The sequence below is a fragment of the Pongo pygmaeus genome, chromosome 14 (assembly GCF_028885625.2).
Source record: "Pongo pygmaeus isolate AG05252 chromosome 14, NHGRI_mPonPyg2-v2.0_pri, whole genome shotgun sequence".
Lineage (NCBI taxonomy): Eukaryota > Metazoa > Chordata > Mammalia > Primates > Hominidae > Pongo > Pongo pygmaeus.
In genome coordinates, this window is record NC_072387.2 from 121,831,581 (window position 1) to 121,858,778 (window position 27,198).

The 27,198-nt window shown below is 49.0% G+C and overlaps 1 long non-coding RNA gene across 1 annotated transcript in view; it reads left to right on the forward strand.

Annotated features, from left to right (window-relative positions):
- The window catches only part of LOC129011721 (uncharacterized), a 149,618-nt gene that overhangs the window by 111,066 nt on the left and 11,354 nt on the right, over positions 1-27,198 (forward strand). The window contains exon 2 of the long non-coding RNA XR_008493412.2: positions 2,741-2,794. This is a non-coding gene — a long non-coding RNA (uncharacterized LOC129011721). The remainder of the gene's footprint in view (positions 1-2,740; positions 2,795-27,198) is intronic.

Below are 27,198 nucleotides of genomic sequence, written 5' to 3' on the forward strand. Positions count from 1 at the left end.
ATGGGGGTCTTGCTACATTGCCCAGGCTAGTTACGAACTCCTGGCCTCAACCACTCCTCCTGCCTCTGCCTCCCAAAGTGCTGGGATTACAGGTGTGAGCTACAGTGCCCGGCCTCTTTCTGTTCTTTTTGCCTTTTGAGCTTTCATTTACCCAGTATCACTTTACTCATTCCTTTATTTTCAGGCTCTTTATTCTATTATTTTAAGTATGTTTCTCATCCACAGAACAGAGCCTAGGGATTGCCTGTCCATCTAGACAGTTTCTTCTTTGAACGAAACAAGTCGGCCTGCTGGATTTCATGACATGGCTAATGACTTTATTGCTGTCATTTTCAAGTTGATTATTGAGTTTTCTTTTCTCTGTATTTTCTGGGTTGTCTAGGCACTGCTGTTTCCTTCTGCTCTTCCTGCTGGATTTCAGTTTCTTTGCAGGGTTGGTAACGGTGCCTGCCCTTCACAATCGTCAGTGTCCATCGTAAGGTTCTGTACCGTTTTATGGAAACTTGGGACCGGGGACTTCCCCGACCCTGGCCAGCCTCAGTCCCATGAGAAGTGGGCTTTACATCACACCTGTTCTCTCCTTCCCACCCATTCCCAGCCTCTTCCAGTGATTTGTGTGACTTTGACTCACCCCTGCCCCGGCCCTGTCATGCTAACTCTTAGATTTTGCAGAATAAATGCTTTCATTTCGGGGCCATTATTTTAGACTTTGCTTGCGATTCAATTCAGAAATATTTCCATTTCTGGATTATTTATGTCGCACCTGTATTCTCCCTCCCAGATAAGCCATCACTGCTGCGTGTGCTCACCTGGGCGTGCGGGGTTTGCAGATTTCATGGCTCGCCACGGCCTCCCCAAGCACTTTCCCAAGAAAGGGTCCCGCGATGCTTTCCCCTCCCTTCATCCACCGTGGCACCCCGAGGGTGGGGCTCATAGGCTGCGTGCGTCCTTGCCCAGTCCCCAGGTGCCATATTGCTGGCTCTCAGTGCCACAGAGACAAGTCAGCCTGCTGGATTTCATGACATGGCTAATGACTTTCTTGCTGTCATTTTCAAGTTGATTATTTAGTTTTCTTTTCTCTGTATTTTTTGGGTTGTCTAGGCACTACTGTTTCCTTCTGCTCTTTTTTTTGTTTTGTTTTGTTTTTGCTGTTTATTTGTTCTTTACTGCTGCAGCTTTTAGAATTGTTCTCTTCTGGATAACATGGTAAAACCCCATCTCTACTAAAAATACAAAAATAAATTAGCCAGGTGTGGTGTTGCGCGCCTGTAGTCTGGGCTACTCAGGAGGCTGAGGTAGGAGAATGGTGTGAACCCATGAAGAGGAGCTTGCAGTGAGCAGAGATCATGCCACTGCACTCCCGCCTGGGCGACAGAGTGAGACTCTATCTCAAAAATAAAATAACAATAAAAATAAAAAATAAAAAAATAGAAATTGTTATCTTCCTCTTCCAACTGGGAGATTTCCCTGAACACCCTGCTAGGAGGCTTTTCTCCTCAGTTCCTCCAGATCTGTGTGCTCTGGCCTCTGCCTTGGGCTCCCCTGAGATGTGCTCAGTAGGTAGCCCCTCCCTCTAGAGCTGCCATCCTGCAGGGCAGGCCCTGTCCTCTCCTCTCCCACTGCTTCCCATCACGCGCTCTGAGCATCTTTTCTCTCCGATCCACTACAGTGCTCATTTAGGTCTCAACAGAGCCCATGCTCTACTTGTGTTTATCTAAGGAGTTTTTTTCCAGTAGGAAATCAGGCATTGGCTATAAAGCAAGGCACGTGTGGGACTCAAATCTCTATTCTCCCTGTCCTTGTTCAAGCCGCTTGCCTCAGCCTCTGCCTCCAACTGCTGTCTTTGGACGCCCATTCCCGATGCCTGCCTGCCGTGCAGCTGTGGATATGCTGCATGGACAGCCCCGGCTGGGGGCTCTGGCCTTGGCAGCCCCTGCCTGGACCCAGTCTGTCTGAGGTCTCCTTGCCTCAAGGCTCAGTAGTAGAGAGCACAGCTACCACCACCTGCCTCAGCTCCTGGGCCCAGGAGACCCAGGGCCCCAGGCACCGTGACCTCCATCCAGGGGTCTCTGTCCAGCTCCTCTAGGCTGCAACTGTTCCACGAGTCCCCCAGTGCCCATCCCAGGCTCCTGTCAGGTCCAGAGTGGGAGGCAAGAAAGTCCTTCATTCACTTCTAGGACTCCAGCAGAGCTGAAGCCTACCCTCCTCCAGGCCCACCCCACCCTCCAGCCCACTCCTTCCCAGACCCACCCCACCCTCCAGCCCACTCCCTCCCAGGACCACCCCACCCTCCAGCCCACTCCCTCCTCCAGGCCCACCCCACCATCCCGCCCACAGGAGCTGCTGGGCTCAGAGAAGCGTCGGCTGGAGCTGGAAGGAGAGGAGACATGCCCAGCCCTCCCGGCTTCCAGAAGCCTGTTGCACGGCTCATTCCACAGGCGCCCTGCACCGCTGGTATTAATAAGGACAATCACATTAAGGGAGTTCCTGCCAAGGCCTTTCGGAAGTAGTCAGTTACAGCTCCGAATGTTCATTTATTTTCATAACCCCTCGTTGAATTAGGATGCACAGAGTGGCAGATACACACTTGATGAGTAACAATCACTGCTCCTGATGTTGGTACCATTTTCACGCGCTTGCCCTGTCTGGGCTCTGTGCTAAGTAACCATACATTTTAACTACATTCTCCTGCTTAATCTTCATTATTGGTAAACTTGGCATTATTATTTTTCTTTTTCAGATGGGAAAATAAATGCCTCAAGAAGCTGCACAGAATGCTCCAAGACTCTAGGAGGTGAGTGGCCATAGTGGCGTGGGAGCCCAGGTCTGGCGGTTCCAAAGCCTGCTGGGTCTTTGTGGCATATATGTGCTTTGCGGCTCTCTACCTGATAGCTGCCTGTCCCCTGGACTGTGAGGCCCAGGAGGACAGACGTCCTGTGTGTTTTCTTCACCACAAGGCCCTGACACGGCTGGCCCAGGGCCCTCTGCAAACACTACTGAATGAGCAAACCAGCCAACCCACAGAAGAGCTTCTCTTCCATCCTCTAATGACCAGGGCGTTCTTCTTCATGATCTCTGGCCACTTGCTGGCTTTGCCCATGAACATGGGATGGGCAGAGGGAGGTGTGGAGACGTGGGGGATTAGCGAGTGCTCTGAGGATGATGCTGGCTTGGGTATCATGGACCCTGGGTCTCAGGGCAGGAGCTCGGAAAGCTGGCTCAGCCAACTGGCTGGCCCTCCCATGAGTGGCTTCAGCAGAAGCCCCAGCTCAGCCCCAGGACACTGAATTGGAATGCAGACACCTCCTGGGGCATTCAAAGGCAGGACCTGCAGACCCCAGAGTGCAGAAAGGGCTGCTGTGCTGACAGGAGCCAGCAGGTGTGATGGCAGGAGGAACACAAGCCCAGGGCAGCTGGGCAGAGCAAAAGGGGCCCAGCCCAAGCCCACTCTGTAGGCTGAGCCCTTGGAGCCTGTGTGAAGAGGTCAGGGTGTGCTGAGCAAAGGTAACTATAAGGCACCAGGGCCTTGCACAGCCCTTTGCACACTCCCCCCACCCCCAGGGCATCCATCCGTGTCCACGGGGGCTTCCAGCAGACCCTCCCTGGCCAAGGGCTGCCCAGGAGGGGCTGCACTCTGCAACTCTCATCCCCCACCTGGCACACACTGCCAGTGAAGTGAGTTCATAGGTGAAGGAAGGCGTGTGCATTGAAAGACGGGGATGAAAAAGTTCTATTTTCCAATTGTACTTTTCCTCCCTGAGGGAGAACGTTTTGGAAAGAGTAATGATTGTGATGACAAATTTATCTTAAGATGAGGGCTGGCACGTCTTTCCTCATCAATTTCTATTCTTTGGGTCATTAAACCCTGAAGTGTTAAGTGGAAAGATGCTCACTGAATTGAGGCAGCCCTTTGGGGCCATGGAGGGGAGGCGATCCTCAGGCCTTCTTAGCGTCCATTGGATAGCAGTGTTTTGTGAAAGCTTTGCACATCCACTTACAAAGTGGTTTTTAAAGCGGCCTGCAATTTGACAGGACACACTGTCAACCCACGTCCCACCTGCCCTCCAGCCATGCCTGTTTCCCATGGCTCTGGTGTGTCAGCCTTGCACACATCATGTATCCAGAGCCGTCTCTGCCCGCCAGACACAGCCATAGGCAGCAAACATGCCCCGAGCAGCCACTGTAATGTCTGGACAAAAAGGACATCTGATGGCCACAGAGCTTGGGCCTCCTTTTCTAGTAAAATCCCATGTCCATGTTCCTACAAGCATCCGGTGGTCACCTGGCTGGCGCCTCTGTGGAACCAGTAAGAAGCAGCAGCTCCCCTCAGTTGAAGCCCCACTTACAATGTGTCGGCCTCACCCCTGCAAGAGGTGCGGGCCCTCCCTTGGTGGCTAGGACGGGATCCGGGCCCAGCCTGTCACCTTCCTCCCATGCTTGGGGCCTGCTGCCCCCACAACCTGCTCCCCTGCCCCCAGGCCTGGGCAGAAGGCACTTCTGGAGAATGTTCTGTTGGTCTCAAGTCTCCGGTGTCAGCTCCCTTGCTTGAGTTTGAGTTGAATTCCGGGAATGGCTCAGGGCCCGTATCCCTGCAGCAGCCTGTTCTATGGGTGGTGCTGCTGCATCCTGCAGGCTGGGTGCTCCTGGGGTCTGAGACCTCAGGCTGGCCGCTGACCCCGATGGCATCCACCACGCTGTGTGGGGGCGGTGCTTAGCCAGGCAGGAATCACCCCCAGAGGATGCTGGAAGGAATGTCCTCACAGCTCGCAGGAGACCCTTTGGTTTCCTCAGCCATCCCCCAGAGAAGCCGCAGGCATCATCTTTGGGAGTGGCAGGTGACATCCTGGGGGGTTTTCCTTGTGTAACCTCAGGCACCTGGAGTCCCGGCTGCTGCTCCATGCCACCCTGAGGCACATACCTATCGCCAGTGGGCATGAATGGCCCCTGTGTTTCCCTCCTTTGTAATGTCAGGGCAGGTGGCAGAACAGCCATGTCAAGGTCATATCCAAACCCAGGAAGTCCTCAGCGCAGCAGAGGCTGACTTCCTGATTCACCTGCTACTGTCTCCCGAGGTCTCAATAAAATAATAGTAAGGAGGTTTTCTTTAAAGGACACAAACCCAGGACAGACAGCTGTGGGAAAGAGGCAATAGGAACACATTTTGGAAGCTGCACAGCAGATGCATGAGGAGGGACTGAATTAGCCAAGGCGAGCTGCTGAGAGCTGAGCTGCAGAGGCCATCACGACCGAGGACGTGCATTTATCCTGGGCTCTCAAGGAGGGTAAGGGACAGGGCTCCCATGGTACCATGTGGATAGCGGGACTGGGAGTGGCAAGACTATTTCAGAAGCAGGTACATGGCCAGGTGTTCCTCCACCCCCAGGTAGCCTGCCACACCCACCTCAGGTGGAGTCTGGAGGATGGGGAAGAGACTCCAGACTGAGGGCACTGGGCAGAGCCAAAGGCAAGAGGATTCAGGGTTTCTTTGTTGTCACAGGATGTGGGGTCTGCCTCTTTTTTTGGGTGGTTTCCCAGGTCTCTGGCTGAAAGCACTTCAGACCCCTGGCAGGATGTTGAAGGATTCCTTTTTAGGGAGACTTATGGACTCAAAGAAAAAAAAAGATTCTAAACACTTCCAGAGATTTAAAAACAAATAAAGGACTAGAATCAAGGTTTATTAGTCTTCTCAACAGTAACATTTGAAGCCAGGAGGTAATGGAAAAATGTCTTCAAAATTTTGTTGGAAAAATAGTTTTCTACTAGAATTTTAACCCAAATGAACAAACTATCAATCGAGACAATTCAGACACACAATTGTTCCATAAACACATCTCTCACTCTTTCAGTGAGGTGCTGGGAGATGTACCCCACAAAATGAGAGACAAAGACTTGAGATTCAAGAAACCAAGAATCCAAAAGGAAAGAGGCAATGGGAATCCCCAGAGTGAAAGGGAAGGGAAGCTAAGGAATCCGGTGCTGAAGAGGAAGGGAGGCTGCAGGAGGGGCATCTCCCAGGGAAGATGAAAACACAGAGGGCCTTTTGCATTTTGAGAGGAGATTTACAATTCTCACAGAGAGTTTAGGGCTGAGTTAGTGATATGTATATGAAAAATGAATCCAATGAAAAAGCAATTAAGTCCAGGAAAAACAAACTAAAAAAAAAATGTTTAAGGAGGAAATTGTATTTATAGTACACTACATGTCTCAGCTGTGAGTAATATTTATACAATGTCATGACATTTAATTGATCTACTGGAATACTGATCTGTTCAGACGTTACAAACAGCAGTGGGTGTGTGGGGGAAGAAAGACCTTGATAACAAGTAGGGACATGGTACAGAGATGCTGAATTCTTATTTTTCATTATATGAAGTCAGTAGCCAAAACTGAACAAAAGAAAGTTGGCAAATAGAAATATAAGCATGCTATTTAGAAATGTGGGGATGAACAGGTGCAGTTTTAGCTTTAAGTGGATTGCCTCTGGGGAGTGGAATGGACACTGCCCTGCAGATCTGTTGGTGGGTTTTTGTGTTTTGTGTGTGTGTGTGTGTGTGTGTGTGTGTGTGTGTGTGTGTAAGATGGAGTCTTGCTCTGTCACCCAGGGTTGAATGCAGTGGCACAATCTCAGCTCACTGCAGTCTCTGTCTCTGGGTCCAAGTGATTCTCTTGCCTCAGCCTTCCGAATAGCTGGGATTACAGACATGTGCCATCATACCAGCTACTTTTTGTATTTTTAGTAGAGACAGTTTTCGCCATGTTGGCCAGGCTGGTCTCAAACTCCTGATCTCAAGTGATCCACCCACCTTGGCCTCCCAAAGTGTTGGGATTACAGGCGTGAGCCACCATGCCCAGCCTGTGTTTGTTTTTAAGACTAGTCAAGTGCGGTAGTGAGAAGGGCAAAAACAGTAGAACCTAATTGAGGTTTATTTTCCTGTTTTTTACTTTTTTAGATATAGGGTCTTACTCTGTTGCCTAGGCTGGAGTGCAGTGGCGAGATCATGGATCACAACAGCGTCAAACTCCTGGCTTCAAGCAATCCTCCTACCTCAGCCTCCAAGTAGCTTGAACAACAGGCATGTACCACTGCACCCAGCCTGGGCTTTTAACCTATGTGCATTAAATGTATAACTGATTAAAAAAAATCTTTGGCAATTTAAAAAAAGAATGAAAGGATATGCTGAGTTTCTGGCACTTTCTGGCATTTTCCAGCATTCATACAATTGATGGGTATGAATAATTCAAGACCAGAAATGGGTATTTTTTTGAAATTAGGTAAAAAAAAATTAACTGATTTTCACCTCATTATCTAATTATTCCCTATTCCCTAATTATCTGTGTGGACTTTGCAATAATTGGACATGGTAAAAGATGAGGTAGAAAAGAAGTCAAGATGTATGTGTAATGGGATGTAGTGCTATTCCTGGTCTTAAATAGGCAACAAGGAAAACTGTCTTTCCCTGAGCAGGGTGTCGGCTCCTCTAAGCTGTATTCTGTATGTAGGTGTCTGAGTGAAAATTCCACTAGGATAGTTTCAATGCATTCATGCTCCATGTAATGCTGTTTGGAATATATATTTAACCAGAAAGGTAATTTCATCTCTTCCTTTATCTCTGCTTCTCACCTGAAAAGAGAGTTATGGTATTGAGTCCTGCTCCCTTGAGTTGCTGCCTTGGTCCAACAGAGGACAACACAGGAACTCTGCGGGAATCACCGGGGTCTGGGTCTCAGATGCGGCCGGGTGCTCTTTCTTTCCCAGGTCCCCTCACCCGCAGTCACCACTGTGCACAGTTCCTGGGGAGCAGGGCCGCCGGCTGGGTGCAGGAGGGGCCTATGTTCATGTGACCCTTGGCACGTCCCCCTCATCCCCAGTGTGCTCAGGGGCCAATCCCAGTCTGTGATGAGGACCGGCATCTGCCTGGGAACACTGGGTCGCACTTGTCAGACAAGGACCAGCTTCTCTTTCTGTGCTGTCTCCATTGCCCCAACCCTGAAGGAACAGGACAGGCATCCCTGACTGTGCAAGGGGCGCTGGGGTACAGGAGCCCCACACCAGGAGCTTCGCCCACCCCAGGCTCCACCAGGTACCCGGGACACCGGCAGGTCCTGAATGTGAGGGGAGGCTGGGGCTGCTGTCCAGGTCCTGTCCCTCCCACCGGCTCAGGGCAGCCTCACTGCTGCTGGGTGACCCCAGCTACACTCTGGGGGTGACAGAGCGGGGAGCCCCACCTGGGTATCATGGATGTGAGGGGGGAAGGAACCCTAGAACTCAGCCGGCCCCCGTGTGGGGGAGCATCTTTGTTTAAGCCAAGGCTAGTGGGGATCTGATGGGTAAACTGAGGAAACAGCTGTGCTCAAGTCATGAGTAGGGCAGGATCTGCCTTCCCCATGCTGGATGAGGCCTGGGACCCCAGAGCACCAGAAAATGAGTCTGGGCCTCCCCCACACTGGACAGGCCCTGGGATCCTGGAGCAAAAATTGAGTCCAGGCCTCTCCCACGCTAGATGGGCCCTGGGATCCCGGAGAACACCAGAAAGTGAGTCCAGGCCTGAGTGTAAGGACAAGGACATGAGCCCAGAGGGACAGGACCCTCCTGGGCACACGGCAAGGTGTGCAGGGGGTTAGAACAGGTGCTAGGGAGGGTCCCGCAGCCCCTGGAGCAGGCCAGGCTGCCAGGTGGCTGCCACCTTCCTTCCCCCCACACAACAGTTTCCAGCAGGGCTTCTGTGAGCATTTTGGTTCCCCAAGCAGCCCACAGCGGGTTCTGTTCCCAGGCCCTAGAGAGAGCCCATGGCTCTAGTCACCAGGAAAATATGCTCAAAATGAGGCTGTGCTTCCTCTTCTGTGGATTCAGAGACCTGCACACTGTCTGCCCTATGGCCCCATGTCTGATGGTGTAGACAGACTCTGTTCTGATTTAAATATCACTCCCATTCCCTCCAGAGAGCATGTCTTCTCCTCACCCACCACCACCTCTGCCTACAGATCAGGGCTTCTCAAACTGCAGCGCCTGTTAGAACCCCCAGCACGGTTTGCTGAGACACAGGGGCTGGGTCCCATCCCTGAGTCTCCATCCAGAGGACGCAGGTGCAATGGAAGAACTCGCTGAGCTTATGAGTTCCCAGGTGATGCTGACGCTGCAGGTCTGGAAGGCCTCCTCTGAGAACCACTGGCCAGGCTCTTACGGAGATCGAACAGTAGGAGATGGCACAAGGGGTCGCAGTGGTCCATAAATAGCCTCAAATTCCGCCAGCATTCAGCTTGATCTTTTCCCTCGTAGTAAACAGGGTTGGAACCCCGACGCCTCCCCCCTCTACCACAGAAAGGCGCGTCTGAGCCCCGCTCGGCCCCCAGGTGCTGTCCTCTGCCCATGTGCGGCCTCAATGCCGTCTCATCTGGACCTTTGTAAGGAAAGCGGTTTTCAATTAGAGCCTGTGCTGTCTGCGCGCCCAGGGCACTCACCCAGGCGGCCGTACGAGAGGCCCATCTCTCAAGGGCCGCGGTGAAGCACCCTTGTCCAGATGTCAGCGCAGTCCTGCAGCAGTGGCAGCGCCCACGTCTTGGAGGTAGCATATGTGTTGCATAACAGCGTTATGCTTCCCTGCTGGCCAGGTCCTAACTGAGAGACTCAGGGAGCCAATTACCCCTCACTCTCCAGACTACCGTTCTGGGGGAAGGAGGGAGCGCAGGTCCAGTGCTGATGAGAAAAACCCGGGAAAAGCAGGCATCATTTCAGCAGATCATGCCTCTTCAGGCAGGCCTTTCTCCTGGCGCTCACTGTTGGGTGCAGGGAGGCCATAGATGTGTCTGGGTCCTCTGGAGGGTGGGAGCCTCCACTAACTTGCATGTCTGGTCACCAGGCACCCAGCACAGGCACAGGGCTGCTGCGAGGGGACATGCTGCAAAAGTGATTGTAAAAAGGGCAGAAAAATGAATAGAAAAGTAGAAGGCTTTTCTGGGGTTTGCATCTAGAAATATGTGACCACAAAATATAAGTCTACAGCATCTCTGCAGAACTGAGTTTCGGAGTCACCCAAGAATAAGCAATGTAAGGCACGGTTGGGTGCAGAGGCTTACGCCTGCAATCCCAGCACTTTGTGAGGCCAAGGCGGGTGGATCACCTGAGGTCAGGGGTTCAAGACCAGCCTGGCCAACATGGTGAAACCGGGTCTGTACTAAAAATACAAAAATTGGCTGGTCGTGGTGGTGTACATCTGTAATCCTAGCTACTCAGAAGGCTGAGGCAGGAGAATCGCTTGAACCCGGGAGGCAGAGGTCGCAGTGAGCTGACATCATGCCACTGCACTTCAGCCTGGACTACAGAGTGAGACTCCATCTCAAAAAATGGAGGGAGGGAAGGAAGGAGGGAGGGAGGGAGGCGGGAAGGAAAGAGAAGAGAAGAGAGGAGAGAGGAGAGAAGAGAGAAAACAGAAGAGGCAGAGAGAAAGACAGTGTTCCTGGAAGGGCAGAGCCGGGATCCAAATCCCCAGGCACCCTTCCTCCTGCTGCCCTGAGGTCCCAGCCTCCCCCGGGGTGGGGAAGTGGAGGGGTGGGCCTCAGAGGCAGGTGTGTTTATAGTCTTAGGAGCACTTTTTTAAAAAACAGCTTTAGTGAATCCTGAAAGCATACACTTTTGTTTTGCTTACTAAAACTCAGATTTCAGTGGCTGCAACATAGAATTTGTGTGAGAGGAACCCCTGGCCTCATCCTCCAAGTCCACCTCTACTGTTTACTTGTGAGACTAACTAAAAGGGAGAGGCAGGAGCATGGCCTGAGGCAGGCCTCTCAGACCCGAGGGCGCACGAGGAAGCACACAGGAGCTGTCGGGGTCAGAGGTGTGACCCTGGAGACCCCACAGAGGGAGTGAGGTAGGCAGGAGGGGGTCCCCCTGGGCCCTCCCTGTCCCCTTAGCGCCAGCCCCTGTCCCTCCTCATACCCCAGCCCCCCTCCGGTCCCGTGTGCCTGGAAGGTCTCCTCTGGCCCATCATCCTCCGGGGGACCTGGGACGTAACCTGTGAGACACTTGCCATCTCAGCAGAGCACACGGCCCACAGCCCAGCCCCTGACCGACCAGGAAGGCAGAAGAGTGTCTGGGGCATGTGGGTCAGCACAGACACGTGCCGGTGAGCAGACAGTTGGGCCTCTCCCCACACAGACTCCTCTCCATGCTGGGCCCAGGGCACTGGCACCCACGCCCAGAATTTCCCCACCACTCCTGAACCTGAGGTGGAAGAAGGCAGGAAGCCAGGCCCGAGCCATCCAGCCAGAGAGAAGGACAGCAGCAGGCTCAGCCCCTCCCCACTCAGGGCCAGTCCCTGGGGCCCCGGGAAAGGAAGGCCCAGCCCAAGGGGTGGTGCGTGCCCCCGGACCCGGATGTGCCCCTGGGTTCCCAGTTCAGCACAATACCTGCCAAGGGCTGACCCATCAGCAGCCACACAGCGTCCTGCACATCATTTGGGTCCTTGCCCCGTTTCAGGCCCCCCGAGGCGTGTCTGCCCTGAGCTGCCTGCCCTTTGCTGCCCGGTCACCGCTGTGCCACCTCTGCCCAGTGGGCTCTGCTGTCCCATCCTTCCCGCCCCGAACCAGACTCTTGTCTGTTAAATGGGCTGCGGTGTGAGTGGGGACAGATACTGAGGGCGTGACGGCCACCACTCCCTTGGTGGAATCTGGAGTCGCGGCCATCGGAAAGGGAGAGTGGTTAAGAGTTCAGGGGTTTCTTCCCACACCCCTCAAGGAACCCCCATGGACAGGAGGGGACACAGAGGAGGGGCCAGGTTTTCCCAGATTTAGGGGGTGGGATGCGGAGGGGGCTGCACCCAGGACAGGGCAGGCCCAGGCAGGAGTTGCATGGACTCGTTTGGTGGCCGCCCGGGAGGGACTGCGGCATCACTCACCGCCTCAGATTTGCCACCTCAGATTTGCCACAGAAACCAGCTGTGGCTGCCAGTTATGCTTGGGGCTGGACCCCACGTTTTTCTGAATCCAACATCCCTGCCATCCCTGTCCCATCCACTAATGGGAGTGAGGGAAGTTTCCAGATCACTCAGAGGAGAGCGGGCACTTGGCCACCACCTGGCCCTGCAGGCGGCCTCTACCCACGTAGTTGTGCCTGCTGCATCCACATCGCTCACGGGACCGGCTCACTCAGGCCTGGAACACTCTGTATTCCCTGCTCGCTGGGCCCCCTCTCTTAGAAAGTGCCAGATACCACCTTGTGTGCGACCCCTAAGCCTCCACTGCCCCCATGCCTGCTGGGTGTGTGCCACAAGCCTCGGCTCCCTGTTCCGCCCACGCCTGCCCACCCGGGCCCTGGCCTGTCCTTGGGTCCTGGGCAGCACGTTTGTCTGCCTCTTCCTGAATTGCCTGAAGGCAGAGTCTGTGCTGTGTCTGCAAAACAAAAACAGAGCCCTGCTCCCGCCTGACTGAGCCCCGCTCCCACTGCTCTCCTGCGCCTTCCCCTCCTCCCAGTGCCCAGCCTAGCTGTCTGCCCACCTCGACCCGCCCGTGTGTTCTGTGGGGTCCGTGGTCTGGACTTCGCAGAGCTGCCAGCCCCTCGTAGAGGCTCGAGTCGCCCCTCTCCCTGCACACGTTGCACTTCCCTTGATTCAAAATCCTGCAGCGACATCACATTCCACTCAGATTAAAAGCAAAATCCGCAGCACTGGCTTGTGACCCACGCAGTCTGCACGGTCGGCTTCCCTCCTGGCTTATCTCTTGCCATCTCCTCTTCGCCAGGCAGCTCTGGCCACCCATCTGTGCCCCAGTCAAGGCCAGCCACCTCAGACTCTCTCCCTCCTGCCCATGAGCCTGGGCTCCAGGGTCCTCCCATGAAGGAGTCCTCCCTGGTCTCTCCATGAATCCAATGCCCCCTGTCAGCACCCCCTGCCCTCTGGCTCACCGTGGACGTTCTACACGCAGACCTGGCATGGCTCTCCCTGCTGTCCATCCTCTCACCAGCACAAACTCGGTGCCACACAGGCATCTCGATAACCAGGCCTTTCTGAATGAATTTACCATCATCCTCCACCATGTTGCTTCGACTCTCAGGCTGAATGTGCCAGTGATGCGTTATGATCATCAGCACAGATGATTTCTGTGTGTGCCACGCATGACGTGTGGTTCTATGACATTTACACCTGTCCACTGTGAGCCAGGGCTGACACAGGCCTGCATCCAGCCTAAACCATCTTCACATCCAAGTACTGCTTTCTATGGGGTTTTCCTGCTCAGCTCCAGTCTGTCTCTAAGCCCAGCGTCCCAGGCCACAGAGGAAGCTTGCCCGAGATAACACAACTGACCACCGCAAAGCTAAGGGAAGACAGACCCAGACTGTTTATCGCTGTGCTACCGTGGGAGTGCCTGACGTGAGAGGTTTCGAGTCAATATCACTTTACGCTTAGAATCTGAGATTGTGGAGTTAATGTACTTCCGTGAAGCTGCACTTTATATGGAGTGTCTCAAAGAGCATACTTGCAAAAATTATTAGAGTGTTCGGCTCATAGGATATCATTCAGTGTTGCCCAGCTGTGGTGGTGATCGTTTATTAGTAGTGAAAACATTCTCCTAGTTGTTCAAAATCATCTCTGGACTGATAAGTATACCATATAAATATTTTATAGGTGTAATTCAATTAATCTCCACAGGAAAATTTCTGTTGGATGCATGTAAGCATACTGTTTAAATTGTGCGTCTTCCTTCCTTCCACTCCATTGACTGAGACTGTGGAGAACAGACTCTCAAAACTGCAGCAAAGCGCTTATTCTTTTTTTATCACCTGTCAAATTATTGCTGTGACGCCCATACTTGGTGGTGAAACATTGTGATCCACAGCTAGCTAGTAACGAGATGCCAAGTGTGAGTTGTGCATTGAGTTTAGGTAATGTACCAGAAAACATGGCATGAAAACACTAATTTTCTCAATATATATTAGTAGACACGGTGTTTACCAATGAGAAGTGAAGATGTTTTTAAACAGAATTTGTTAACTCTAAGTCTCGGCCAGGCTGCATGCCCCTGTTCTCTAGCTTGTGTTAGAATTGAGGGCAGGGGTCTCCCCAAGGCTGGCAAGGTGTTGGCCACACCACTCAAGCCCACATGTCTCAGGGAGTGTCCTAGGCCACATGGACTCAGCCTTGAACGTAGCCATGACATACTGCCCAGGCACCGCCAGCATTCCTAGCATTGGGTCGGACATGAATAGCTCCTCCCCTTTTCTCCAGCCCTTGTCTGCGCAGCCTTCTGCCAGCCATGCACACCCAACTTTGGAAGGGGGACCTCCATACCCAGGCACCCTTGAGCCAGGCATGCTACTGAAGGAGAGCAGTGAGCTATTATTAAAACGCGTGTCAAGCTGTTGAGCAAGGAGCTAGTTTAATTTAATTTATCTGGCCTATAAAAATAAAATAAAGAGGAATACATGCTATGTTATTAGCAGCCTTAGATGACACCGGCATTCAAACATTTTATTATCTTATTATTGAACAGCGTCTCCAGCAAGGGCCTCTTTGTCTCTTTTGCTATTCTTAGGAAACCTATTCTTCAGTTTTAAGGAATAACTGTTGTCTAAGAGCCTGAAGAAAAGATGGTATCGTGTGGATTCTAAAAGTGGTTGATCTGAATGTGGTCCATGAAGAGCTCACTCCAGCTTTGCCCCCTTTGCCTCTCTGCTGGGCTCCTCCCCAGCTTTCTGTGCCATGGTTAGTCCCGGATATTTAGTGGGCTCCATTCTCATACCTTTTAAAATAACCCTCCTGAGCCAACAGGGACAGGGAAGGGGGTCAAACCCGGAACGTGTCCTCTGGCTGCCAAGGGCGGCCGACCCGTCGCAGGAGCACGCATGTGCTGATTGTCCTCGGGATTTTGACTGTCGGTGCCATGTTTCATATTCAAATTAAAGGGGTGGGGAAGAGCTGGGCCTTTGATCTCACACTGACACATACCTACCAACGCTCAAGTGCAGAGTGACCAGCACTACGTCAGCGGCAGCTCTCTGCATTCTGGTACCTGGTACAAGCATGCATTAATTCAACAACCACATTTAAAAGCAGTTGTTCAAAGGCCCTTTGGATGGTAGAATAAGGCATTCAGCCCCGAAGAGCACTTCAGCCAGAGCAGGGTCACAGCGGAGTGGCCCTGTCAGTGCAGAACCCAGGGAACTGCGTCGGTTCAGAGGGAGGGGCGTCCGCTTTGGCTTTCCTTATTTACATTTATAGCTAATTATTGCCACTTCGTAATGATGCCCTGAGGACCCAAAGAACTGAATCGGGCTGGAAGATATCTAAAGGGTCGATCGGAAGGGCGAAGAGAATTCTATTTCAATTGAATTTAATAAATTCAGTACATTTTATACACCTATAATGTATTATTATAATAAAACTTTATGAAGGCTTTTTTGGTATGTGTGTGGAACATTTTGAATTTATGAAAAATCCTAAAGAAGAACATAACACCATTCCTAACCTCAATCCCAGAGAGAAATCATTGTTAATGGTATGGCCCTTCCTTGAGGCATTTCTACCATAAACATCCTATAGCTCCTGAAAGTCCTCAGTTCTGCAAATTTCTATGGCAAAATAGGGTTGGGACAGACCCTGAAAATCTATGGAACTTTGTAACTAGAGCCCTAACCAAAACCGCAGAACACAAATGTCTCTCCAGGGGACGTTTGGCAATGTCTGGATACATTCTCAGTTGTCACAGCTGGGGAAGTACGCCTGGGTGGAGAGCAGGGATGGGTGGGTGGAGAGCAGGGATGCTGCTAAATGCCCCACAGCGCACAGGGCAGCCCTCGAAAAGTGCCCATCTGACACACGTCCACCACACAGAGACAGAGAAACCCAGCCTGCCTTCCCTCCCGAAGGACCCAACAAAACCTCACCTTCTCTATAATGTGCCACTCATGCCTCCCTCCCCATCTGCCCCATTATTGATTCATTTGTTCCTGTTGTCATTTGGTCATTTGCAGACGTATCTTGAGTAGCCATTTGAGTAGCCGAAATGCTACAGATGTGAGCATGTTGTGGCCCCATAGTCTATAGAGGGTCCCATAGTCTATAGAGGGTCCCATAGTCTAGAGAAGAAGCCAGCATCAACCATACCAACAACATCAACCATACCAATGGCATCAACCAAACTGACAACATCAACCATGCCAACAGCATCAACCATACCAACAACATCAACCATACCAACATCATCATCAGCCATACCAACAACATCAACCATACCAACATCATCATCAACCATACCAACAACATCAGCCATACCAAAAGCATCAATCAAACCGACAACATCAACCATACCAACAGCATCAACTATACTAACCATACCGACACCAACAGCATCAACCATATCAACATCAGCCATACCAACAACATCAGCCATACCAACAACATCAGCCATACCAACAACATCAACCATACCAACAGCATCAACCATGCCAACAGCATCAACTATACCAACAACATCAACCATACCAACACCATCATCAACCATACCAACAGCATCAACCATACCAACATCATCATCAACCATACCAACAACATCAACCATACCAACATCATCATCAACCATACCAACAACATCAGCCATACCAACAGCATCAACCAAACTGACAACATCAACCGTACCAACACCACAGCATCAACCATACCAACAGCATCAACCATACCAACATCAGCCATACCAACAACATCAGCCATACCAACAACATCAGCCATGCCAACAGCATCAGCCATGCCAACAGCATCAATCATACCAACAGTATCAACCATACCAACACCAACAGCATCAACCATACCAACATCAGCCATACCAACAACATCAGCCATACCAACAACATCAGCCATATCAACAACATCAACTATACCAACAGCATCAACCATACCAACACCAACAGCATCAACCATACCAACATCAGCCATACCAACAACATCAACCACACCAACAACATCAACCATACCAACAACATTGACCATACCAACATCAGCCATACCAACACCATCAACCATGCGAACAGCATCAACCATACCAACAACATCAACCATACCAACATCATCATCAACCATACCAACAACATCAACCATACCAACATCATCATCAACCATACCAACAACATCAGCCATACCAACAGCATCAACCAAACTGACAACATCAACCGTACCAACACCAACAGCATCAACCATATCAATAGCATCAACCATACCAACATCAGCCATACCAACAACATCAGCCATACCAACAACACCAACCATACCAACAACATCAACCATACCAACAGCATCAGCCATACCAACAGCATCAACTATACCAATACCAACAGCATCAACCTTACCAACATCAACAGCATCAACCATACCAACATCATCATCAACTATACCAACAGCATCAACCATACCAACAGCATCAACCATACCAACAACATCAGCCATACCAACATCAGCCATACTAACAGCATCAACTATACTAACAGCATCAACTATATCAACAGAATCAGTGTACTTTGTATCCATTAACTGATGTAATTTTACCACCACTGCATCAGAAAGTCCAAATATTATTTTATTTTACAGATGCAGAATTTGGCACATAGACAATTACAATAGATCAGAGTACCAATATTGGCACGTCAATAATGCTGTAGGATTACAGCAAGTATTCATGGAATTCCTTCCATGCCTAGAGCTGTGGGTAACACTGGGAGCACAAACACTGACTTTTTAATGACATAATTCATGACAGCAAGAGGTTGTTTTAACATCATATGCCAAAATCCAAATAAAATTTATTTTGTAATGTTTATGTTTTAAAAATCATTTTTCAAAAACCTGACATTTTATTTTTAAAGGATAAAAACATTGCTAATTGCCTTTATATTGATCTGTGGTTTCTGGAAAAAAAATGACATGTGTAATTGTCCCATAAAAGCATTTTAAAAGAAATGACAACATGTAAATTAAAAACTATCCCCTGAGGACATCAGCAGAAGCAATAAATTGATAGTGATGAATTTTGTTTCTCTCATCTCAAGTTTCTAGGGATATTTTTCATGCTATATCAATGATAATGAAAGAAATTAACATTTCAGGTTATAAAAATTATTTTCCTGAGAGTCAGTGCCACAATGTGTTTATTTTTACATAACTGTTTGGGTGTGTAGTGGGGAAGTGGGATTAGGTAGCAATAAACATACAGAAAAGAACCTTATCAGCACTTTCCAACATGGTAGCCACTAGCCACATGTGGCTTTTTAAATTTAAGTTTGAGTTTATTCAAAATCAAATACAATTAAAAACTCAATTCTTCTTCCTCACTGGCCACGTTTCAGGTGCTCAACAGCCCTGTGTGGTTGGTGGCCACCGTCGTGCACAGGGTAGATGTACGGCGTTTCTGTTGTCACATAAAGGCCTCTCGACAGAGCCGTCCTGGGTACAACACCGTCCCGGATACAGAGCCGACCCGGATACAGAGCCATCCCAGACACAGAGGTGTCCCGGGTACAGCGCCATCCTGGATACAGAGGCGTCCCGGACACAGAGACTTCCTGGGTACAGAACTGTCCTGGGTACAGCGCCATTCCGGGTACAGAGCCGTCTCGGGTACAGAGCCATCCCGCATACAGAGCTGTCCCAGACACAGAGGCATCCCGGGTGCAGAGCCATCCCGCATACAGAGCTGTCCCAGACACAGAGGTGTCCCGGGTGCAGAGCCGTCCCGGATACAGAGCCGTCCTGGGTACAACACCATCCTGCCTACAGAGCCGTCCCAGATACAGAGCCTTCCTGGGTACAGAGCCGTCTCGGGTACAGAGCCTTCATGGGTACAGAACTATCCTGGATGCAGCGCCATTCAGGGTACAGAGCCATCCTGGATGGGTCTCTGTGCTTTCAGTTCTCATCCAGCAGCAGCATCAGGTCTGGAACGCATCTCTGGCCCTTCATCTAGCCAGCCATTGTGTGTCAGAAGCATCCTCTTGTGTCAAATGCCATTTTTGAGATTATAAACATTGTGTCAGGTTTGATGCCTTCAGAGAAAATTGCTCAGACTTTATATAAATATGTGTTCAAATATGGTTTTGAGAAGTTCGCTGACTCAGACCCGGTGAACTGTTAGGAGGTCCCTAAGACCCTGCAGCTGTGTCCCAGGGTACAAGGGTGTTCCCATACAGTGTCTGTGGGGCCGGGCTGGACAGATCCCATCTCCACGTGTCTCCATCTTCAGCTCTAGTATGAAACTGACTTAGGAACCAAACACCACTGCCAAGCAGATGAGTCAAAACCCATGGGCTCCGCAAAGATTCCACAGGTTCTAGGTGGACATGGTATGGCCTTGCTAAAACAGGACATGGAACCAAAAGCAGGAGTCCCTTCCTTTAGGAAATGCCAGGGTCAGAACAAACAAGTTGACCTGGAATCGCTGCCCAGTAAGAAAAGAAGATCTGTTTCAGCCAATAGCTACCCACCTCCCTTCTGGACCTAAAAGTCCTCTGTTGAAGCTGTCAGGCCTCAGAGTCAGGGCGCTTCGGCATCTCACAGGGGCATTTACCTGCACTGCCAAAGGAATGATTCATGAGTACTAAGAGGAGGTGCCCGCTCTCGCCGCGGGGTCCAGACCATTTCCGATGGATGGGGCGGGGGTTGCCTGCACTTCCTAGTGCTGTCTGCGGTCAGGCTTCCAGCTGCAGCAAGCCCCGGTGAGACCTACAGCTTTGAATTATGAAAATCACAGGCGCAGGACGTAGCCTCCATGCTGCAGAATGGGCACATGCTTTGTGCAGTGGTGCCTTTCACACCAGACTCTGTGTGTGCCCTGTGTGGGTGTTCTTGGAGTGTGCCACAGGCGGTGTACCCCGCGTGGGTGTGCACAGGGTGTGCCACGGGCTTCGTGCCCTGCGTGGGTGTGCACGGGGTGTGCTGCCTGCACGCAGCTGCTGGCTGCTACCATTCTGCTCTTGTTTTGTTCCTTACAACCTCTTTGCACTGAAACCCAGATGCAAGTGAAATGGTCACAAAAGAAGTATCTGGGTTAAATGCGTGCTAAACAGGTTTAAAATTACAGCTCATTGTTTGGAAGCAGATGCAAGCCTCAAACAAATGCAAAACATCAATGCAGATGCAAACGGGAGGGCAATTTGAAAATTCAATCCTAAGTGCCTGATACTGTCAGGGGCGAACTGGGCTGGCTTCCCTGGGGGCCCTCGGGCCCGAAGGGCCAGCCCCAGGAAGGACAGCAAGGGAGCCTCTGCTCAGTGAGGGAGGGGTTGATAAGAGCAAAACCCACACCGCTCTTTGGCTTCGTTACAGTTCTCTAATTTCTCAAACAACGTTAATGATATTTCTGATATCTTGGGAATGCCAAGAATAAAATGAGCTTCAAGCACATTCGTGTGATTTCCTTTGTGAGTAACTTTACGAGGGTGCCCGGAAGGGTTTTCTTTCTCCATGCACCCAGAAGCTTCCATGCTTTCAGCAAGGAATGACCCATATTTAATCTTGGGTTGGCTTCATACACATTTCCTCTTTGTTTCCTCCCTGGATACATTTTGCACGACAGTGTTGTTCGCATGATTCGTGAGTCGCTAATAACAGGCTCATATTTATGCAGTCGGCCCTCAGGCCTGGCTTCATACGCAAATGCATGGAACATATTACCTGTATTTTATGATGACAACACCGATTATAGAACCTGGATCTGCTGTCCTGCAGTATTCCTGGCAAGTTCTCCGTTTTATAACTGCCCTGTGGAGGCAGGGATCTAATGTTGATTGTTACGCGCTCCGCATTTTAATAAGCACTTGACTTTTGTCTCTAGTGGGTAGATATTGTTCCTTGTACTGACCAGTTAGGGCAGTGCAACTTGAGCAGGAAGCAACTTGCCCAGGGGACCCTGAGTGGGAAGCAGAGCCCCTCCCCTTCACCCAACCCAAACCCAGATCTGAGGTGGTCGCATCACACTGACCGTTCTGCCCACCTGGAAGGAAAGGGGTCACGCCACACCATCGGCAACTCATTCTTTGTTTTCAGTGTTTTAGTGTCAAGTCAATATTTGAAAAAAAAAGAAAAAAGAGGTCATGTTTTACTTTTGCTATGTGACTTTTGATTAATTGAATGCTTTCTTTTTTATTTTTTAATTTTTTAATTGACAAAATTGCATATATTGTATACAACATGTTGTTTTGAAATACGCATATATTGTGAAATGTTTAAATAGGCTAATTATATGCATGGTCTCACATACCATTTTTTGTAGGAGAACACTTAAAATCTACTCTTAGTAATTTTCAAGAATATAATACATTGTTACTAACAATGTAGTCACCTCCCTTGTACAATATATCTCTTGAACTTGTTCTTCCTGTCTAGCTGAAAGTTTATTCCCTTTGACTAACATCTCTCCAGCACCTCACCCCCCGCCCCACCCCACAATCCCTCTGCCCCAGTCCCTGGTAACCACCATTCTATCCTCTGCTTCTGTGACTTCAACTCTTTTAGCTCTTTTAGCTTCAACAAGTGAGATTGTGCAGTATTGGTCTTTGTGCGGTCGGCTTATTTCACTTAATATAATGTCCTTCTAGTTCATCCATGCTGTCTCAAGTGAGAGGATCTCCTTCTTTAAGGCTGAATAATATTCCATTGTGTATGTGCCACATTTTCTTTATCCATTCATCCCTTGAAGGACACATAGGTTGATTCTATATTGGCACTATTCAAGCGCTGCAGGGAATGTGGGGGTGCAGACCGCTCTTAGACTTACTGACTCCAATTCCTATGGGTATATGCCTGCTTTTGGGACTGCCGAATCATATGGTGTTTGTATTTTTAGTTTTTGAGGAAACTCCGTACTGTTCTCCATCATGGCTGTAATTTACATTCCCGCCAACAGGGTACAAGAGTCCCCTTTTCTCTGCATCCTCACCAACACTTGTTATGTTTTGTCTTTGACAGTGGCATTCTAACAGGTGGGAGGTGATGTGGCATTGTGGTTTTAATGTGCATTTCTCTGATGATAAGTGATTTTGAGCATTTTTCATATACCTATTGGACATTTGTCTGTCTTCTTTTGAGAAACGTCTATTCAGCTCTTTTGATCTCTTTCTAATTGGGCTATTTATTTTCTTACTATTGAGTTGTTTGAAGTTCTTACATATCTTTGTACTAGCTACTTATCAGATGTGTGGTTTGCAGGTGCATTTCCCATCTGTAAGCTGTCTCTTCACTCTGCTGATTGTTTCCTTTGCCGTGAAGAAGCTTTTTATTAATCTTTTGATAAAATCTCATTTGTCTTTGTTGCATTTGCTTCCTGTGCTTTTGGGGTCATATCCAAAAAATCATTGCTCAGATTAATATCATGGAGCTTTTTCCTCTATGTTTTCTTTTAGTAGTTTCACAGCTTCAGATATTATGTTGAAATGCTTAATCCATTCAAGTTGATATTTATATATGGTGTGAGGTAAGGATGCAATTTCATTCTTCTGCTTGTAGATATTCAGTTATCCCAACACCATGACATATATTCTTATTTCATGTAAGCTCCATAACTGTTTTGCAAAAAATACTGAAACTTAGCTCTTAGACCAATGGACTGCTTTAAATTATCTTCCCCTTTGCTACTTACTACAGTTTAAAGAGAAATCTTAAAATACCTAAGTGCTGCTTAAAAACATAAACCTCCCTACCATTTGTAGATTATTCATACATCTCCTCTTCCTGGGGAGATGGAGGGAAGAGGTGGGTTCCAGAAGGCATTCTTCCCCAGCTATCTTCTGCTAATAGCAGGCTCCTGATTATCAAGCTGGAAGTGGAAGGGGCTGTGATGCTGTCAAAACTTCTAAACTATTACATTCTTAATGATAATATATACTACCTGCTACTATTATACACAATAATATATACTAGTGAGTTTCCTATATATATTTAGACTATTTCATTTAACACAACACCACCAACACTTTACTTATTCAATACCTATTTAAGATTCTACTGTGTACCAGGCACCCTTCTAGGTGCAGAACATACAGCAGTGAACTGTGTCCTGTTTTATTAAAAGGGGAAGATGGACACTAGCGAATCAACAAGCATGAAGACAGCAGGTGCACACACAGGTTTAGGCACCACTGGAAAATTCAAAATAATGTAAGGCTCACATTTTCTCTATGTGTGTGTATATATGTGTATATATATGTATATACACATATATATACATATATACACACACATATGTACATCTACAGTGTGTGTATATGTATATACACTAGTATATATTATTGTGTATAATAGTAACAGATATTATAGAGAGAGAGGTGGGATTTTGCTATGTTGCCCAGGCTGGTCTTGAATTCCTGGCCTTAAGCAATCCTCTTGCTTCAGTCTCCTAAGTAGCTGGGACTATAGGTGTGATCCATCACACTGACTTCACATTATATTTTTAACAGTATGGCCTTAATCTCAAGAGGCAACAGTGCTTTTCCATTTCTATTTCACTACAAAGCATCCCAAAGTACTGCTCTTTGTACTGACCAGTTAGGGCAGTGCAACTTGAGACAGGAAGCAACTTGCCTAGGGGACCCTGAGTGGGAAGCCTGGGCTTGCCCTACTGTCTCTGACCTGGTGTTTGCCCATCACTGTATCCATGAAACAAGTCAGCCTTCCCAACATCGACTGGCTTTAAAAAAGCATCTGATAAAAATATGGTTACTTTTATTACCAAGAAAAATGTTAAAATAGGCTGGGCATGGTGGCTCATGCCTGTTATGCTAGTACTTTCGGAGGCTAAGGCAGGCAGATTGCTTGAGCTCAAGAGTTCAAGACCAGCCTGGACAACATGGAAAAATCCCATCTCAACAAAAAATTAGCCAGGCATAGGGGCCTATAGTCCCAGCTACATGAGGAGCTAAGACAGGAGGATCGCTTGAGCCTGGGAGGTCAAGGCTGCAGTGAGCCAAAATCATCCCACTGCACTCCAACCTGGGTGACAAAGAGAGACCCTGTTTCAAAAAAAAAAAAAAAGAAAGAAAAGAAAAAGAAAAAGAAAAATGTTAAAATACATATGGACATAAAACTGTATATTACTATAAAAAGCACATTTTCTACTGTAGCCCGAGTGAATATGTTACCCCCTATGCTGAGTGCTGTCATAACTTGCTTCCAAATGTTGAGTTTTTATTGTTTCAGTGTTCTTCTTCACAGAATTACCTCAGCTTTCTCTGTGCTTAGTAACTGCTTTCTGGGCGAATATTGCTTTGGGGTGCATTACCATGTGCTAGGAACAAGGAGAAAGTGTACCCTTCCCCACCCTCCTGCCCTGTGGTGCCTGTGTCTGGTGAGCCTGGGTAGGCCCCTAGGCAGGCGGGGGGAGTGTGGGTGCCCAGGAAGCTGGCCTCCAGTGACACTGTTCCCTCCCCAGGCTTGTCTCCAAGGGCTGTTCCAAGGGTGCATGAAAACATTCCAACAGTTCTTGGAAGGAAAACAAACATATTCTACAAAATCTTAAAAAAAAAATCTTTAAGGGTTGCAGCAAGTCACTGCAGGATTCACGCTGCTTCTGCTCTGCCACAACCATGAAATGTGTTTTCCTTCCGAGGAAAATAACCAAGGTGGTGGGAAGTCGGCTTCACCCCATTCTTCTTGCCTTAATTTCAAGGCACCTTGAAGAAAAAAATAGACACCCTCCTCTCTGTGAAAGGAAAATCTTGGGGCCCCAAAATTACTAAGCCAAAGGAAAAAGTCCAGCTGGAAACTGTTCAGAGCAAACCTGCCTTCCATTCTATTCAAAGTCATCCCTCTGCTCACTGAGACAGATGCATATCTGATTGTCTGCTTTGGAAAGGCTAATCAGAAACTCAAAAGAATGTAACTGTTTGTCTCTCACCTTCCTGTGACCTGGAAGCCCCCTCTCTGCTTTGAGTTGTCCCCCCCTTTCCGGATGGAACCAATGTACTTCTTACATATATTGATTGCTGTCTCATGTCTCCCTAAAATGTATAAAATCAAGCGGTGCCCCGACCACCTTGGGCACCTGTCATTAGGACTTCCTGAGACTGTGTCATGGGCGCATCCTCAACCTTGGCAAAATAAACTTTCTAAATTAACTGAGACCTGTCTCAGATTATCAGACTTCACACCCCAAAATATCATTTATTTGTATGCAAAAGATCTCTAACTGGAGGAAAAGCATCCCTCTGTGTAACAGACACAGAAGCAGCATTTGTGGGGTCAGATTACCATAAAACCAATCCCATTCCACTTTCAATTTACCAACCATTTACAGAGTGACTGCTAATTACCATTTACAGAGTGACTGCTAATTACCCTAGCACTGGTAGGCTAGTACATCTCCCCTTAAAAATAAAAGTATAACAGGATAAAAACATGGTTAAAAATTGGTTGAATTAATTGCTAAACATCTTTAACAATGTTGGAAGCACAGCCAATATTGAAGAGAGGATTTGGTTTCCTGGTCTAAAAACCAATATTGATTCCACTTGCCTGCACTTACCAATGATATCTTTTCATAGAGAAACATTCCCATATGTGAAAACTTTTGGAAGCTAAAGTTCATTAAATTTCCTTGGACCCAGGTGGAGAGGGAGCACCTTCAGGCACCGACACCAGGGGTTCTCCCTAACTTCGCTGCCTGTACCAGTACCTCCCTCTCCACTCTTGATCAATACCACAGTGTTGAGTCCCAGCACTTTGGGAAGCTGAGGCAGGAGGGTCACTTAAGACCAGGAGTTTGAAAACAGCCTGGGCAACAAAATTAGGCCCTATCTCTACAAAAACAAAAAATTAGCCAGGCACAGTGGTGTGCAACTGTGATTCCAGCTCTATGGAGGCTGAGGCAGGAGGATCGACCTTGGGAGGTTGAGGCTGCAGTGAGCTGTAATCACACCACTGCATTCCAGCCTGGATGATAGAGTAAGACCCTGTTTCAAAACAAAAAGAAAAAAGGCCATTATGCTGGGCGTGTCCTCTGCAGGGAGGTTACTGCCCAGTGTGTTCTCGGTTGCCAAACAGGGCTGGCTCATGGTACCTTTGGAAATGCTACAGCCCACAGGGCTCATGTGAACTCGAATGTATTGCCCATGAAGCCATCGAAGATGGGCATGTGCTGCTGCTCCAGCTCAGGCCTTGGTGCAGATGACACTGTCCTTGAAGGGAAGGGCTGCTGGCTTCCAGGTAACAGTGCCAAGTCCAGGAGATGCTGAACTCATGGACTAGGGGACCGAGGAAGGCTTACCCCCGGGCGGCAGCTGCATGTTTTCTCTCCCCCTGAAACACAACACAGGGAGGAACAGAAATTCCTGCTGTGACAAAAAAAAAAAAAAAAGTACCTCAATAGGAAACGGGCTCCAAATCCAGTGAATTTGAAAGATATGAGAGTGTTCTCTTCATGGGACCCTAAAAACCAGTTTCTCCACACCTTGGATGTTTAAGATGCAAAGTTACCTGAAGAAAGCAACTTGCAGGGTAAAGCTGTGCTTTTAATTCAGAAGTGTGAGGTTCGGGACGATTTAGAGCAGGGGTCTCCAATCCCTGGGTTCCCACCTGTGAGCTGTTAGGAACTGGGCCGCGCGTCAGGAGATGAGCGGTGGGCGAGCGAGTGAAGCTTCGTCTGTATTTACAGCTGCTCCCATCACTCTCGTGATCACCTAAGCTCCGCCTCCTGTCAGATCAGCAGCGGCATTAGATTCTCATAGGAGTGCAAACCCTACTGTGAACTGTACATGGAGGGATCTAGGTTGTGGGCTCCTTATAAGAATCTAATGCCTCATCCTCTGAGGTGGAACATCCCAACACCATCCCCCCACCACCCCACCCACCATCTGTGGAGAATTGTCTTCCACAAAACTGGTCCCTGGTGCCAAAAAGGTTGGGGGCTGCTGATTTAGAATGTGGATGTGGTGACATCAACCAGCTGGCCTTCAGTCTGACAGCGTGGTGGAGCACCCGATGTAATCCACGTTTGCAGAGGAGACGGGGCAAGCGTGGGTGTGAATTGCCCCCTCCCAGCAATTCACAGGCAATTCCAGGCGTGTCCTGGAGTGGGCTGGGGCTGTGGGCCTGATTTGTGGGCCTGCTGTGCCTCGGTTTCCTCACGGTGTGGAGGGGTGCCACTGTTTCTGTTTCTGGGGCTTGGCAGCCCTTTGCAACCCTCCAAAGTGACTCTTCCTGGTCGTGACAGTCTAAACACTGGAAGAAAACCACT